This window comes from Pristiophorus japonicus, chromosome 24, assembly GCF_044704955.1.
Source record: "Pristiophorus japonicus isolate sPriJap1 chromosome 24, sPriJap1.hap1, whole genome shotgun sequence".
In the NCBI taxonomy this organism is placed as follows: domain Eukaryota; kingdom Metazoa; phylum Chordata; class Chondrichthyes; family Pristiophoridae; genus Pristiophorus; species Pristiophorus japonicus.
Genome location: NC_092000.1, coordinates 6,142,468 through 6,156,199, shown reverse-complemented (window position 1 = coordinate 6,156,199; position 13,732 = coordinate 6,142,468).

The window sequence follows — 13,732 nt, the reverse complement described above, 5'->3', positions numbered from 1 at the left end:
GTCACGCCTCACTGGGGCCTGGAGAACTCAACTGTCACCGCTCCGCGCCGGGAGACGTTTGATAAGGCAACTAACGTATGTTCGCAATTAAACTGCTCCCGACACTCCCAATTAAACATGCAGACGAAACCACAAGCCGTGTATTCTGTGTAGAAACCCACCGATTACTGACCTGCTGTATACGTCTACGCAGGCAAACTAATCTCAGGAGACACACTCTGCACGCAGCAGGAGTCATTTCTCTGCAAGTCCCGCTAACTCTCACCGACGTGCCTGTCTCTGGGTTGCAAGCTATCTTGAAGAACCACCTGTTTGTAAGCCGTTTCTTTGCCTTCACTGTGTCAGCTTCCGACTCTGAATGGAGAATGATGCGATGGACAGCACCCACTGATCTCTTGCCTAGTCACACACCCTTCGTGTGGGAGCCCAGTTTGACAATGCAGGACATCCCCGCAAGAGTGCAATCCCATCCCCATTCAGTGTGGACTTTCCAGCAAGAGCCATCGGTGGATGAGGGTCTGGGAACTGTGGCTAATTTTAACCCACCCTGGCCCTGGTGCATTGAGGCTAATTGAACCACCCCCTTCTATGGTCGCTGGTGCGATCAGCCACTTCAGCAAAGATCGGGAGCTTGGATTTTTTTTTGGCTTTGATGTTTTTGGGGCGTAAAGTTAGCCCCCAGGAATAGTTTGCGCCTCAGTGGGTAAGTTTGGCCGTCTAGGCCCTGGGTCAGGGAGCGCAGCGCTAAGGGAGGCGTTGTACACCACTCTTGGGGCGTTAGGATGGGAATCTCCCGAGCTAAAGAGACGGGCCGGGAGCGCTCCCAGAGACGTCTGGGGGAAGCTAAAATAAAAAAACACAAAAACGCACAACACAAATCGCTAAATAACTTAAGAGAACAAACACTCGCAGTTACCGGCGGAGTACTTTAGCTCCCTCACCGCCGCCGGCTATGCCGGACCGCACCAATTTCCCAGGCGGTCGTTGCACAGCCGGCGTGGCTCTTCTCGGCGGTGCTGTTCCGCTCCGCCGCAAAACGGGATCGGAGGATCGCGGCGGGCCGCTGGGGACCTCACCGCCATCATTTCACCCCGCTGCCGGGGCCCAAACCCCCAGGGCAAAGGGACCGGGAAATCTAGCCCTGGATGTCGAGCAGAGGCATGCAGTTGTACACAAAGCACCTGCGGCTGCTTTTAAAACGGCCCAGCTCCATCTACTCGGGGGGGGGGGGGCAAGGGCAATAAATCCAGGCTTGCACTCACACTGAACATCAAAAATAAACCGGAAACAACTGAAGATTATCAGAGAATTCAGCGTCCCTTGTCTGTGGAGCCCTGATTTGCTTTAATATTGCATTTTTCACCTGATACATGTGGTTTCTTTCCCCTAATAAATAAGATTGAGATAAGCAGCACAAGTCCACATTTGACTGACGCTTGCAAATGCCTGGCACTCAAATGTTTGCATTACATTCTTGACATTTAAATCCCATTCTCAAATAGAAGCTTTGAATATTCATGTGCTTCGGTTAATCAGTATTTGCCCAGTGACGACAACATTTTTTTTTAAAAACCCTGCTTCCCCCTAAACAGTTGTCTTAATTCTCTTTTTAACCAATGGTTTTGAAACGTCAGAAACGATGATTTTAACCCAAAAAACATTCTGGGAAACGATGAGCGAAATAAAAGCAGAGTGCGCGGGGGTGACATATGTGGCCCCATTTGCGGTTTCTATCACAAGCAATAAAAGTGTTTTGGATTCTGGTCCATTTCATTCGGAGACATTCACCTGCAAGGAACATTTGACAACAGAAGCAACAGCAGGGTAAAAGGTTTAATTTACCAATGCTGCCCTCTTATGGCGTGTTACAGGAGAAACCATCGCCAACGAGAAAAGATGGCAATGAATTTGTTTCATTAATAAGAGAATTTACAGTGCTGGGAATCACAAAATAAAAGTAACATTGGTTGGCCAGCATCTAAGAGTTGAAAGTTAAAATTAACAGCTATGGTGTTCATTTAGATAGCTGTTTCGTGGCTTGTTGAAAAAAGAATATTTGGCACTAAAATTTAAGGAGAGACTTCCTTTCTATAGCGCCTTTCACGGCCACCGAAAATCTCAAAACGCTTTACAGCCAATGAAGTACTTTTGAAGTGTAGTCACTGTTGTAATGTGGGAAATGCAGCAGCCAATTTGTGCACAGCAAGCTCCCACACACAGCAATGTGATAATGACCCAGATAATCTGTTTTTTAATTATGTTGATTGAGGGATAAATATTGGCCTCAGGACACCGGGGAGAACTCCCCTGCTCTTCTTCAAAATAGTGCCATGGGATCTTTGACAGCCACCTGAGAGAGCAGACAGGGACTCGGTTTAACGTGTCATCCGAAAGACAGCACATCTGACAGTGCAGCACTCCCTCAGTACTGCCCCTTCGATAGTGCGGCGCTCCCTCAGTACTGCCCCTCCGACAGTGCGGCACTCCCTCAGTACTGCCCCTCCGACAGTGCAGCACTCCCTAAGTACTGCCCCTCCGACAGTGCGGCACTTCCTCAATACTGCCCCTCCGACGGTGCGGCACTCCCTCAGTACTGCCCCTCCGACAGTGCGGCACTCCCTCAGTACTGCCCCTCTGACAGTGCGGCACTCCCTCAGTACTGCCCCTCCGACAGTGCGGCACTCCCTCAGTACTGCCCCTCCGACAGTGCGGCACTCCCTCAGTACTGCCCCTCCGAGAGTGCGGCACTCCCTCAGTACTGCCCCTCCGACAGTGCGGCACTCCCTCAGTACTGCCCCTCCGACAGTGCGGCACTCCCTCAGTACTGCCCCTCCGACAGTGCGGCACTCCCTCAGTACTGCCCCTACAACAGTATGGCACTCCCTCGTCTGGAGATCGAAAATGGACCGCAGAGACATGATGTACAAATCTCTGGACAGTGGAGGAAAGGACGTTCCGAACGTGGCCCTCATCTTGATGGCCACTTTTGTGTGCAGCTGCATCAAGCTGTGCACAGACCCTTCATACAAAAACACCAAGTGTCACTACGTGCTGAGATTCTATCTGTCCCCAGTGTTGCGAAGGATGGGTCTGGCCATGCTGCCGCAGAATGCTCCAACCAGTTGCACCATGCCTGTCCACCTGTCCTTCATGGAAAAGTTTTTCAAGAAAAATACCTTTGACCACAAGGCCATAAAACAGTGGTCGGCACGTTAGCTCCTGGACGCCCGACGGAAGGAGAGGGTGGACCCTGTCAGGTGGTTCCCCGAGCAGTCTGTCAAACTCGTTTGGCAGAACGTCTCATCGCCAGAGCTTTCACACAAGCACCAAGACGTACCCATCAGATCCTTCATGCACAGCCGGGGTTTCAGAGACACGGCACTCTGCTGTGGTGTGGATGAGACCGTCACCCATCTCTTTCGGGACTGCCCCTTTGCAAGGCAGGTCTGGAAGGAGATGCAGTGGTTGCTGTCGCGGTTCACCCCAAGCAGCTCCGTGACACAGGACTCTGTGCTCTGCGGACTGTTCCCAGGGACGCACACCGAGACAGACATCACCTGCTGCTGGAGGGCCATCGACTCGGTGAAAGACGCACTTTGGTCTTCCCGAAACTTGCTGGTCTTCCAGAGCAAGGAGATGTCCACGGCCGAGTGTTGCAGACTGGCGCAATCCAAGGCCCAGGAGTACGTGCTGAGGGACGCACTAACAGTTGGTGCAGTCGCCGCAAAGGCACGGTGGGGAAGGGCCAGAGTTTAAGGCCCTTCCGTCACGGTGAACCCAGGGGATGGAATCAGACCCCCCTCGGGCTGTACTCGTTAATCTGCTTGTATACATCGAGCACCATATACTGAAACACACCTGTGTTGTGCCATGTATAATGCAAGTCTCTGCACTGTTTAGTAGCCTGTAAAGAAATGTAAATGTATCCCCATCCGCTTCGTGTACTGCTTCCATCTGTACAGTGCTACATGTAACGTGTTTGGTGATCGGTATCCTGGAATCTAATGTAAACCCGTTCTCCTCTGCTCCATGTAATACCCTTATTTGCACAGTACTACATGTAACGTGATTTACAGATTGTACTAAATTGTACCTTGAAATGAAATGTACGCTAGTGCATTGTATGGGACCGCTGTCAGCATCCAAACAAATTGTATGGAGTTGCTGATCGCAATGTACTGAGAGCTATTTTCCAATGTATTGTGAAAATTTAATATTTTGGGGGAAAAAAAGTGTGCTACCTACTGAGCGTAGCTGACACCCGAAAGAAATCAATACCTTCAGCCAACAACTGCTCGGAATTAAGTAGTACTTGTACCTGTTGGAGCAGTGAGGGGGGAATCCGTGTGATTGAACACCAACTTAAATAAAGGTAAATGAAATTGGAATTTATAGCAGCGTCTTAAACGGGTCGGTTCTTTAAAATAGTAACTTTGACTCGTAATCAGGGTTGGGGAAACGCGGCAGGATGTGGCATGGCAAGACCGTGGTAGATGTATTAAGAATGCCTCCATTGCATTATGATGACAGGACCACGCATAGCTCGGCATGCTTGCTATCCTATTTTCGGGTGAGACGTTAAACCGAGGCCCCGTCTGCTCTCTCAGGTGGACGTAAAAGATCCCAGGGCACTATTTCGAAGAGCAGGGGAGTTCTCCCCGATGTCCTGGGCCAATCTTTATTCCTCAATCAACATCACACAAAAAAAAAACAGATTATCTGGTCATTATCACATTGCGGTTTGTGGGAGCTTGCTGTGCGCAAATTGGCTGCCACGTTTCCCACATTACAACAGTGACTACACTCCGAATAGTACTTCATTGGCTGTAAAGCGCTTTGGGACTTCCTGAAGTCGTGAAAGGCGATATAGAAACATAGAAAATAGGTGCAGGAGTAGGCCATTCGGCCCTTCGAGCCTGCACCGCCATTCAATGAGTTCATGGCTGAACATGCAACTTCAGTTCCCCATTCCTGCTTTCTCACCATACCCCTTGATCCCCCTAGTAGTAAGGGCTACATCTAACTCTTTTTTGAATATATTTAGTGAATTGGCCTCAACAACTTTCTGTGGTAGAGAATTCCACAGGTTCACCACTCTCTGGGTGAAGAAGTTTCTCCTCATCTCGGTCCTAAATGGCTTACCCCTTATCCTTAGACTGTGACCCCTGGTTCTGGACTTGACCAACATTGGGAACATTCTTCCTGCATCTAACCTGTCTAAACCCATCAAAATTTTAGACGTTTCTATGAGATCCCCTCTCATTCTTCTGAATTCCAGTGAAATTCAAGTCTTTCTTTTCTTTCGACTGGGAGACCCACTAGCTCATTCTTCTGTAGAAAATTACAATCGTGGCATCCAATTGCCTCTTGAATGACTCCGGGGCTTATGACTGGATAGAGTGGTATTTATGCATCCTCCTGAGAGCCCAAGTTCCGCCCCCACCCCAACCCTCCCACCTCCAGCCTACACCATCTGCCTCTGTAAAATATCACTGTACCTATTGTAAGGACAATGGGAGAGGAATAACGGTCACTTACTGAGAGACTGGTCAATTCTAACTACTACAAGTAACAGATTGGCTTCAGAGCATTAGGTTGGGATTAATTGCCCCCCACCCACCCCTCCAAGACCATTACCAGGATGAGCAAACAATATTTGAGAAAGTTTAGGAGGCGTCGTTAGAAGTAAAAATTCTGTATGGGGGAGGGAAAGTTGGATGCACACATGGAGAGGGTAAAATCGGTTCTGCTTCCAGGAATGTACAAGCAGTCCATATGCGCACACACACCATCTGTTTACAAGGAGCATTGGCATCCAGTCATACGAAGAGCTGATTAAACCTATTTGCATAGGGAAAACACGTTTTCATGTGCTGACACGTCTCAGGGTTAAGATGACGTTGATAATTCTGGCTGTGCACCTTTTTGCTACTGAATCCTTTCAATATGTGAAATACATCCCAATCTTGGTTTTACTCTAAGTATTAGGAGACACAGCACCTCAATTTAATCGTTTGAAATAACCAAATTAATGTTGAGGTTTTTGGTGGGTAACTTATTTAGATAGCATAAGTTTAAAATATTTAAAGTCGACTTTGCATTTATAAAGCACCTTTCACGACGTCTCAAAGTACTTCACAGTCAATGACCTATATGAAGGGGCCGAGTGTAACGTATCCAAGTTTGCTGACGATACAAAGCTAGGCGGGGCTGCAAGCTAAGAAAAACACAAAGGGTCTGCAAAGGGATATTGTTGGACTGAGTGAGTGGGCAGTCTGGTGGCAGATGGAGTATAATGTGGGGAAACGTGAGGTTATTCACTTTGGTAGGAAGAATAGAAAAACAGAATATTTTTTAAATGGTGAGAAACCTTTAAATGTTGGTGTTCAGAGAGATCTGGGTGTCCTCGTGCAAGAGACACAGAAAGCGAGCATGCGGGTACAGCAAGCGATGAGGAAGGCAAATGGCATGTTGGCCTTTATTGCAAGGGGGTTGGAGCATAAGAGTAAAGAAGTCTTGCTACAATTGTACAGGGCCTTGGTGAGACCACACCTGGAGTACTGCGTACAGTTCTGGTCTCCTTATCTAAGGACGGATATACTTGCCTTGTAGGCGGTGCAACAAAGGTTCTCTCGATTGATTCCTGGGATGGGAAGGCTGTCCTATGAGAGATTGTGCCTATACTCTCTGGAGTTTAGAAGAATGAGTGATCTTATTGAAGGGGATTGACAGGGTAGATGATGAAAGGTTGTTTCCCTTGGGTGGCGTGTGTAGAACTAGAGGGCATAGTCTCAGGCTAAGGTGGCCATTTAAGACCTAGATGAGGTGGAATTTCTTCACTCAGAGAGTGGTGAATCTTTGGAATTCTCTGCCCCAGAGGGCTGAGGATGCTCAGTCTTTGAGTATATTAAAGATAGAGATCGGTAGATTTTTGGACTCGAGTGGAATGAAGGGATATGGAGATCGAGTGGGAAAGTGGAGCTGAGGTCGAAGATCAGCCATGATTTTATTGAATGGCGGAGCAGGCTCGAGGGACCAAATGGCCGACTCCTGCTCCTAATTCTTATCTTCTTATGAAGTACTTTTTGGAGTGTAGTCACTGTTGTAATGTAGGAAACGCAGCAATCAATTTGCCCAAAAACAGCAATGTGATAATGACCAGATCTTGTTTTAGTGATGTTGGTTAAGCAATAAATGTCGGCCAGAACACCTGGAGAATTTCCCTGCACTTCTTCAAATAGTACCCCATGGGATCTTTTACATACACCTGATATGGCAGACAAGCTGTGCGCAATTTAGCTGCTGCGTTTCTTGCATTACTAGAGTGACTGTCTTTCAAAAAAGTACTTCATTGGCTGTACAGTGCTTTGGGACATCAGAAATTGTGAAAGACACTGCATAATTAAAGGGCAGGAGTACATTTACAACCTTCAACTGAGACAAGATGTGGAATAAGTTCCCATCGAAACTGATTAATGCAATGTTAGGTAATTTTTTTTAAAAAGGAGCTAGTTAAATCGTCATGAAGAGGATCAAAGATTACAATGGTCAAGTACAGCCACAGCTGGTGATGTAATCTACAGAATATTATGGAAACATAGAAATTAGGTGCAGGAGTAGGCCATTTGGCTCTTCGAGCCTGCACCACCATTCAATAAGATCATGGCTGATCATGCAACTTCAGTACCCCATTCCTGCTTTCTCTCCATACCCCTTGATCCCTTTAGCCATAAGGGCCGCATCTAACTCCCTTTTGAATATATCTAACGAACTGGCCTCAACATCTTTCTGTGGTAGAGAATTCCACAGGTTCATAATTCTCTGAGTGAAGAAGTTTCTCCTCATCTCAGACCTAAATGGCTTACCCCTTATCCTTAGACTGTGACCCCTGGTTCTGGATTTCCCCAACATCAGGAACATTCTTCCTGCATCTAACCTGTCCAGTCCCGTCAGAATTTTATATGTTGTTTTGAGATCCCTTCTCATTCTTCTAAATTCCAGTGAACATAAGCCTCGTCGATCCAGTCTTTCCTCATATGTCAGACCTGCCATCCCGGGCATCAGTCTGGTGAACCTTCGCTGCACTCCCTCAATAGCAAGAATGTCCCTCCTCAGATTAGGAGACACAATCTTGTTCAGCCATTTGTGGATACAGAAAATCATCTTTCTTAGATTGATGACCTAAAGTATTTAACCTGTTTCTTTTTAGATCAGGAAAGAACTTTATCGATGATTGATGATCAAAACAATAGGAAGAGCCAACAATGGTACATGGTTTGTGTGTTTCTAAGTTTGCTATTTCATTCAGCCATCTAAAAAGGAAAAAGAGTAAGTAGGGCAATGCACATTAGTGAAAAGATATTTCATCCAGAACTTCTTGGGGAAATGCTCTAAGCAACATTACATCAGCACTCGTGTGAAGAGAGATAAGCGTATTTTAGCATGAGTGTAGAAGCCATAAACAGCCCATTACAATGAGAATATTATGTGTTGCCAGACAAAAGTCAGCCACAACTGATGTATTTTGGATTGGTGTCTTGGACAGAGGAGCGTTGTGCCTTACACAATTTTAATCAGCATCACAGATCAGTTAGAGTGACTGTACTGTAAGATCTAAGGGCCGTTATTGCCACTAATGCATACAGATAATCAATTTGCGTTTTCCACTCAGGCTCCTGTGTATAGAGGTTTGTAGTATTTACTGATACCTCTCAACCCCTCATTAATATAACCCCTACACTGCTCCTAACCCCAAATTATCTGTAGGTTTATGAAACATAGCCAGACCCTCACCCCTCTTGCAGAATTCCACTGATGTGCAAAAAAATCTGGACACAGCTGAACCCTTCATCTAATTTTCAGGAATTAGGCAATGGGTATTTTGTTGTATTTATTCATTCACGGGATGTGGGCGTCGCTGGCAAAGTCGGCATTTATTGCCCATTCCTAACTGCCCTCGAGGAGGCAGCGGTGAGCCACCTTCTTGAACCGCTGCAGTCTGTGTGGTGAAGTTTTGGTGCAACTGAGTGTCTCGCTGGGCCATTTCAGAGGGGCAGTTAAGAGTCAACCACATTGCTGTGGATCTGGAGTCACACATTGGCCAGACCGGGTAAGGGCAGCAGAGTTCCTTCCCTAAAGGCCATTAGTGAACCAGATGGGTTTTTACAACAATCCGGTAGTTTCTTGGTCACTATTCCTGACAGCAGCTTTTAAAATCCAGATTTATTTAATTAACTGAATTTAAATTCCCCAGCTGCCATGGTGGGATTTGAACTCAGGTCTCTGGATTACTGGTCCAGTAACATAATCACTGTGCTACCATAGCCGAGACAATATCTAGGGCAAGCGTATGTACAGAGAAAGAACTTGTAGTGCCAACTTGACTGGGAATGAAGCCCAAAAAATTGAATCAATCACTTGTAACATTGCTATGCTTGGCGCTGCGTTTCAGATAGATGAGCAGCGATCATTTTAAAGCAAAGTATGTACGCTTATCTTAAACAATGTTACCATGGCTCAATGGGCAGCAACCTTACTGAGTCAGAAGGTTGAGAGTTCAAGGCACACTCCAGGACATGAGCACATTAATGTAGACTGACACTTCTGAGAAGCAGAGAGTACCATTGTTGGAACTGCTCGAAAACTGTGGGACTGAATTCATCGCCATTATCGGGCTATTGTCTTCCCCATGTTTACACTGTGGAGGGAAATTATGCAGACCTTCAGAAAACTAGGGAACCCAAAACAAACCAAGGGCCTACACAATGGCTACAGGGGGCCAACCCAATCAACACCCACTCAAACCTTGAGTAGGTTAACATCAGTGGAAAAAACCCACAATAATCTAAAACTGCTGCATTTTTCAAAATCACAAAGTCCACCAATGGGAAGGATCGATTTCAGCACGAGAGGCAGACTGGATATCTGGCTATAAAAAGGGGTTTCTGACCCAGTATGTGTGCTGCTCTGCTCTCGTGATCCAACAACCAGCAAGCCTCTCGACACGGAAGGAAAACCAGTGTCCGAAGACACCGAAGATAGAAGAAACTTCTATCCCAGAGAGTGGTGAACCTGTGGAATTCTCTACCACAGAAAGTTGTTGAGGCCAATTCACTAAATATATTCAAAAAGGAGTTAGATGTAGTCCTTACTACTAGGGGGATCAAGGGGTATGGCAAGAAAGCAGGAATGGGGTACTGAGGTTGCATGTTCAGCCATGAACTCATTGAATGGCGGTGCAGGCTCGAAGGGCCGAATGGCCTACTCCTGCACATATTTTCTATGTTTCTAAACAAACCATCAGACTGCAAAAGGCACAGTAGTGAGTATAACCTCAGGTCCACAGAACTCCCAACTCAGTTCGGCCAGGAAAAGTGGGAGGTTGGGCATTGTACTGCTAAACTTGTGTAAAAATTTTCGTTGTGTCCGTTTAGTGGGATTTAGGGGGATTGTTTTGTTGGTGTATTGCTGTTTGTTGAGATACATCTTGTCAAATAAATTGGACGCCCAAGTTCCTCTTGGAATCACCTTGTCTCAGTTCTATTGTATTACATCTCCTGATCGTGAGTCTTATGTCAGAACAGTGTAAGGGAAGCTAGGAGCGCCTCGAAAACGCTCAACTGTGTGTCACAGGCTAGGGAAGAAGGGGTTAGGAGTGTTTGACCCTCACAGGCCAGGCATAAGCTGTGAGGGCAGAAGCCCAGAGAGAGACACCCAAGGCACAACAACACTCCCCGAAAACCCCTTACACTGGTTTTCAGGTAAGATGTTAAACCAAGGCCCAGTCTTCCTTCTCAGCTGGACAAAAAGATTACACAGCACTTTTTCCAAACAGAAGTTCTCTCTGTGTCCTGACCAGCGTTCATTCCTTAACCAACGCAGATTAACTGGTCATTTATCAATTTGCTGTTTATGGGATCTTGCTTCGTGCAAACTGACTGCTGCCAATTGCCTATAAAAATAACTGCACTTAAAAATGTACTTCATTGGCTGTAAAGCACTTTGCGACATCCAGTGGTCGTGAATGGCGCTATATAAATACAAGTCTTTCTTTCATGAACTGCTTTGGGATGACCGAAGAACATGAAATGCACTGTATAAATGCACGGTCTTCCCTTTCTTCAGCATTCAACCTGACTCAAGGCTGCACATTGAAAGGGAACCTTTTTCTCCAGCTATAAACCAAAGTTGTTCAGGGGAGTGGGAGCTGAATTTGGTGCACTTTCTCCTCGCCTTTTAGATTTCCCTCTGTGCTGTATCCTTAGAAAGGCAGAACACACGCAGGCCTATCTCCAATTTGCTAACGCTATGGACAGTTAGGTGGGAGTACTTGCATTTATGAATTGCACATCACCACATACTTAGGGCATCAAAACGCTTCACATCCAATGAATTACTTGGAGGTGTTTTGCAGGCAAATTAACATTTCGCATTGCTCCCTGCATTGAAGCAATATTAACATTAATGTCAGAAAAAATCCAAATAGCCTATTCAAAGAAAACAAATCACTAGATTTACGAGGAGCTTATTCTGACAAACAATGGGAGCCTAAACTCTGACCCTCCATTAAGTCACAGCTTTACTATTGTTCTTTAATCTTTCTATCTACAAGGGAATTACTGCCCTTCAGTGTATGTAAAAGTATTTGGGAACATTTCTGAGAGATGTAAATACGCCATTTTATAAATGCAAGAGCTTTTGCGATACAAAATGGGAAGAATATTAGCCAGAGCTCCCACTCCAGGGTATGAACAAGTGATCTCTGTTGCACCCGTTTTTCTGAGACACTTAGGATCGCTGAACTACGGTGTTGCTCCTCCTACCATTGAATATAGCCATCAAAACTCGCATGAATGCAGTCTACATGAGCAAGGTATTGGCGAGCTAACCAGCATCTTTGTAGCTGTCTCCCATCGAAGAGTCCTTACGTTTGGATGGAGAGATAATCTCAAAGTTACTACATTGAAATATCCCTAACTTTAATCACTCAACCATTGGTGGCCATGTCTTCATAACATAAGAATTAGGAGCAGGAGTTGGCCATTTGGCCCCTCAAGCCTTCAGATGCCAATGCCCCACGCTCTGGAATTCCCTCCCATAACCTCTCCGCCTCCTTTAAACCTACCTCTGTGACCGAGCTTTTGGTCATCTGCGCTAATTGCTCCTTATGTGACTCGGTGTCAAATGTTGTTTTAAAACACTGGGACATTTTACTAGGTTAAAGGCGCTATATAAATGCAAACGGTTGTTGTACGGTTGTATTAATGCAATTCCATTTCTAACACCATGTCAAAACTCTTTAACACCCACCCCCATGAAGGGAAAAGCTCGCACTGAATCTGAAAAAGTCACGCAAAATATTAATCTACGCTTTATCTCTCTTGCTGCCTGGGAACGACGGTGATGCCAAGTGGTCCCGAGATTTGGAAGAGAAGGGCAAAAGCCAGCAGGCTCAGCAGATCATTACAGCAGATGACCATTCTGCTCACCAACTGTTGTCTTTGTGCCTTCCCCCCCCCCCACCTCCCCCTGCCAATCTCCTCCAGCACCCCATCAAAATGGCCATTTCTTCAGGCCTTGAAAGCACGCCTCAGTGGGTACAGGGACAGAATGGAAGTTCTGATACAATCCAGTCAGGATAGAGAGATAGAGTGAGAGCATTGATATAATCCCGTCAGGGTACATGGACAGAGTGAGAGCACTGATACAATCGCATGACCCATGATGGTACAGGGACAGAGTGAGAGCACTGATACAATCCCGTCAGGGACACAGTGAGAGCACTGATACAATCCCGTCAGGATACATGTACACAGTGAGAGCACTGATACAATCCCGTCAGGATACATGTACACAGTGAGAGCACTGATACAATCCCGTCAGGGACACAGTGAGAGCACTAATACAATCCCGTCAGGATACATGTACACAGTGAGAGCACTGATACAATCGCATGACCCATGATGGTACAGGGACAGAGTGAGAGCACTGATACAATCCTGTCAGGGACACAGTGAGAGCACTGATACAATCCCGTCAGGGACACAGTGAGAGCACTGATACAATCCTGTCAGGGACACAGTGAGAGCACTGATACAATCCCGTCAGGGTACATGGACAGAATGGAACACTGATATGGCATGGAACCAAGCAGGGAACAGGCTATTTTAGATGCTGCATTGTGTCATGAGATAGGGTTCATTATTAACCTCATGGTAAAAGGTCCTCTAGGGAAGAGTGATCATAATATGATAAAATCGGAGATCACAGCCAAGTCCGATCTGGCCCTCGTGTGAAATCCGCACACAGGCACTTTCCATCAGGGCCAATGAGCAGAAATCTAAAATGGGGGAAACCTTCATTTTTTGGCGGATGCAATTATTTGTACTAACTGAATGGCAGCTGTTTCTCTGATTGGCTCTCCATTATCACATGACCCATTGCTGATCGGTCCCCTTGGAGGATAAGCCACACCCTGAAGTTTCTCTGGAATGTGTAAATGGAACCGCCCAGCCTAACTTTACACATTGTAACATGATCCATTTTGACTTCAAAAGTCAGAGGGGACACATCTCTCCCCGAGCCAAAGTCCCTTACCCTAGCGCAAGTGCATCTCTCCCCCAGCCCAGGGATGTTGAAGCCCTGCTCTTCCTGATGCCCCGCTAAAACCCAGCGCGGCACCGACCAAAGGAACAAACAGCAGCTTCAAAACAATAGGCCGCAGACTCGGACG